We start from the raw sequence: 5,000 nt of genomic DNA, 5'->3' as shown, positions 1-5,000 counted from the left end.
GGGAAGGTTAGAAATGGCTCTGAGCGGCGCTCTTACCTCTTAATGGTGCGCGCACTCTGATGCAAAATATGTCAGTAATATCAAAGATATCGCTTGAGCGCTGTTGGAATGCGAAGAGTGTTCAACGTGGTTGATGGTGGGTGCTAGAGGCATTTTAAGAGTGTGATTTATTATGTATACTGCAGCTTTGTCAGATTTGATGGATCTCTCTCTCTCTCTCTCTCTCTCTCTCTCTCTCTCTCTCTCTCTCTCATCCCTTGTCGTGAATTCAAGGTTCACCAGCATGTGGACACCTGTTGTAAATGGTAATTAGCTGACAATGATTAAAAGTCTTATGATGATGAGAGCAAAACAAGTTCTAAAAATCGTGGGACCTATGCCTGATTAGTCGCAGAAGTTGGTCTCATATAAGAGTGTGATTCCTGCCTACTAGCTCTTATATACTTTCCATGAAATGAGTGAAGAGAGAAGTCAGGCTTATGAGATTGAAAATATTGATTGTTTGTAATAATGAAGGGAAATTGCAGACTAATGAACAGTCAGAACGCGTTGGTGAAAAGACAAGAGTTGAAAGTGATGATTGCAGGACGAGAGAAAGAAGATAATTAATCATAGTAATATCTATTGTGTTATTATTATTATTATTATATTATTATTATTATTATTATTATTAAAGTAGTTTAACCAGACCACTGAGCTGACTCTCAGCTCTCACAGGGCCGACCCAAAGGCTTAGGATGAAATACCAGGTCTAGGCCATAGGCCAAGAACAGGGACCAAAGATGTCCTTCGCGTGGTGATGAATGAATGAACATGAAATTGCAAAGTAAATGTCTGTGGTAGCAAAGGGTCGAGGGGGATGTTGAATGTAAAAGAAAGAAGAAATGGGCAAGCTTGGGAGGTTGATATTTATCTATATTCGGTTGAACGAAAATGGTTGAATTGATGAGAAATGATAATAAGAGACCTCCTTAATGGGTAGTGACGTCAGTGCACCTCACAAGGTGCATTGTAGGCATTGCTGAAGGCTCTTTGCAGCGTCCCTTCGGTCCTTATCTACAACACCTCCATTCATATTATCTTCCTTCTTGCTATCCACCTTCTCCCGACAATTTTTTCGTAGTTCAACTACGAGGTTTTCCTCCTGTTACACCTGTCAAACCAGCGCAGAGTGACCCCATAGGTCCCAGTGCTTGGCCTTCGGCCTAACCTCTATATTTAATTCCATTTCACCATCATAGGAGACGAAGGTGTGGAAAAGTCAGACAGACCCACACCAAAGTGAAGAGATGAATCGATGTTTTTGGTGGTTTTTGTTACTTCGAGAAAATGGAGAGAGAAGAGGGAGCTGGCGACAAGTCCCTGTCATTCTGAAGTGAAGAAACGCGCGAGGGAGACCGCAGAGTATTCTCCAGCTGGGGTGGAAGAGGTGCGGACACGAAAAAGCCTTCATATCCAGGAAGCGATGACAGAAACACGTCGATCATGGAGGTGAATGACTCAGACTGCGTAGGGTGGGGTGAGGGGCGGGTATGAGCGTCGCTAATGAGCCTTCTGGGTATAGTAGATCTACGGATTGCTGCCTTTTTTCTGGAGTCGCCCAGTATTATGGAAATCAGCTTAATGGTACATGTGTGTGTGTATTAATATACATATATGTATATGTATGTATGTATGTATATATACTTAGTATATAAGAAGATATATTAATTCCGAGGTAGAGCGAATTAGATATTAAAGGACATTTGTAGCTTAATGCACGCATACATAGTATAACTATATATATATATATATATATTATATATATATAGATATATATATACATATATATATATATATATATATATATATATATATTATATAATGTGTTTGTGAATGTGTGTGTATGTAAATCTACTGGTTAAGAGGGAATTATAGGCATTACAGTTACATACATATGTATAAATAAATATATATATATATATATATATATATATATATATATATATATATATATATATATATATATATATATATATATATATATATATATATATATATATATATATATATATATATATATATATACCCTACTGTACTCGATGAGCAATCGATTTCGTTCGCTCCCTTACGCGTCCTCAAGGTCTGTATCAAAAATTCTTTCGCACTGTTGAATGTTTAACTGCAGAAGCGCTTTGTATGTAGAACCACGAGCCTTACAAAGGGGGGGCTCCGCTCCTCGCCCATATGATTGTAACCTCGAGCAAACTTTCTTAATAGCTGATTAGGAGAGACTGTTCCCCTGTGGGCGCATCTAGAAATCTTTCATTGGGGGGCCACTTAGGATATATATATATATATATATATATATATATATATATATATATATATATATATATATATATGCAAACTATTAATAAACACAGTATTAGTTGATGTACAATTGTAGTTTGTGCTAAAATCATTAGGTAAGCAAATTTTTGAAACCAATCATGTTCTATTATTCATAACCACGGAGGGGCTAAAGTTAAGTATATCTTAGTTTAACCAGACCACTGAACTGATTAACAGCTCTCCTAGGGCTGGCCCGAAGGATTAGATATTTTTACATGGCTAGGAACCAGTTGGTTACCTAACAACGGGACCTACAGTTTATTATGGGATCCAAACCACATTATTTCGAGAAATTAATTTCTAATCACCAGAAATAAATTCCTCTGATTCCGCGTTGTCAGAGCGGGGAATCGAACTCTGGACTACCGAAAGTAGGCGAGCACGTAACCCACTCGTCCAACGAGGAACTATGGAGGGGGCACGTGATCAGGTGAACCCCCACCCCCCTAAAATTCCGCTTCTGGACTATTCCTTCTAGTTACGATCACTCCGAAAACTTGCTTCGCGGCCACTAAAATTCCCTCTGAGAAAAGAGGAGACAAACTTCGTTCTAACTTCGCGAGGTATTTTGACTTTTACTTACGATTGAAATCTCAGTTTCGACTAACTTTCTTATCATAAAGCTCATGAAAGATATTTATTCAAAGCTTCTCTGGATACATAGTATGTTTAAGCTTAGGCCCTGAGCTTCTCGTTGGGACTTCCTTTGAAAGCAAAACTTCAGTTCAACTTGAAGATTTTTTTCTTTGTTGAAGATTAATCTTGTGGAAAATTAATCTTAATTTCCTTTAAGAAAGCTATTATTATTAATAATAATAATAATAATAATAATAATATAATAAGTAATATAATAATAATAATAATAATAATAATAATAATAATAATAATATATAATTATTATTATTATATTATTATTATTATTATTATTATTATTATTATTATTATTATTATTATTATCATTAGATTACTGTTTTTGTTTAAGTTCGAAAAAAAACAAGATCGTAATCCCTTTCAAACTCATTACTTAAGTTTTTAACGCATTTTATTCGAACTGACTAACTCCCCAACGATGCTATGGGTTGTCGTAGAGACAAATTATAAATGAATAAAGATTTACCCACAAGTTTTACTGTCCTGCGATAGACACCATGATGGGTAACCTTGGTCTGAATGGCTTAACTGTGACCTTCAGTACAGTTTACATGTTATGTTTATTATGATATATATCGAATGTATACTTAAATTATCTACAGGGTGTTTTGAAGTAAATCCAGTTTATATTTATTTACAGTACACACACACACACACACAACACACACACACACATATATATATATATATTTATTTATTTATTTATGAATACAATATATACTATGCATTGTACAGATATGTATGCATAAGTATGCAGTTCCATGTAATTCATGTCAGATCTATTGATTAGTTAAAATAATCTTACATATTTTGTATTCATATTTAATATAGAATTTAAAAGTGAAACATTTAACACTTGTATGTGTGTCTATAAATGCATATATATACACATATATGAATGTATTATATTATATAATATAAACATATAAATGTGTGTTTGTGTGTGTGTGCGCTTGTGGGTGAGTGTGTGAATGTAGTATGTGTTTGTATATATATATATATATATATATATATATATATATATATATATATATATACATATATATATATATATATATATATATATATATATATATATATGCATACACAAAATTCCAGTTCATCTTCATATTAAATGAACTATATCAATACCAAGAAAGGGTTTGAGAGAGAATAATATAACTCTTCCTTCCAAATGTACTTCTTTTTCCAGCTGTATTGGATAAAGGAGAGAGAGAGAGAGAATCTTGTTCGTAATTCACCCTATGGAATTCGCCAACACCTCCTCACTGGTGGTTGCTATAGCACCTGGTCGAGTGTGTGAGTTGGCAGTAAGCAGAAGGTCAGTGGAGCCACTCGTCGTGTTTTTAATTGAATATTTATAGCAATCCTCCAACACTCTGGTACGAATGTTTTCATTCAGCTCAGTCCCAGAGTCTCGTTAGTCTATAATTTTTACTTTAGTTTGCCCAAAGAACTTGTTTTAAATAGTCTAAAAATCATATATAGAATGCTTTTAAACCTATATGTGACTAGAACAGAAGAATTTGTTAATATTTTGTTCAGGTTATCAATAAGCGTGAAATATAATTCTCTCTCTCTCTCTCTCTCTCTCTCTCTCTCTCTCTCTCTCTCTCTCTCTCTCTCTCTCTCTCTCTCTCTGCGAAGCTTATTAATAACTATGGGTTATCGATTCTAGAATAAGTATTAGGCTAACTTTTTCTCGATGGTTATAATACTACTGCGTTAAACTTACTAAGAAGTGGTGTGAGGTTTGATGTAGCCATCGGGGCTTTAAATATATATTGCACATAACTAATGTCAAGAAGTATATTTGACATAACCGAAACCAATGGATGTCCGTTAGTCTTTGTTTGTAGTGACGTTGACGTTAAAAGGCGGCACAAGAAACTCACGAAACAGTGTCCATAACTTGCAACCGTTACTTCAGCAAGAGCAAATAATAACGGATAAAAATTGTCAGTCAGTCCAAAACC

The 5,000-nt window shown here is 34.6% G+C and overlaps 1 protein-coding gene across 3 annotated transcripts in view; it reads right to left on the bottom strand.

Annotated features, from left to right (window-relative positions):
* Positions 1–5,000, bottom strand: part of LOC135221750 (uncharacterized) — a 36,285-nt gene that overhangs the window by 31,065 nt on the left and 220 nt on the right. The gene's annotated exons all lie outside the window — the stretch shown is intronic.

This window comes from Macrobrachium nipponense, chromosome 3 (assembly GCF_015104395.2).
Source record: "Macrobrachium nipponense isolate FS-2020 chromosome 3, ASM1510439v2, whole genome shotgun sequence".
Taxonomy (NCBI): domain Eukaryota; kingdom Metazoa; phylum Arthropoda; class Malacostraca; order Decapoda; family Palaemonidae; genus Macrobrachium; species Macrobrachium nipponense.
The sequence above is the reverse complement of the archived record's forward strand: the minus strand, read 5'-3'. Positions and strand labels throughout refer to the sequence as shown.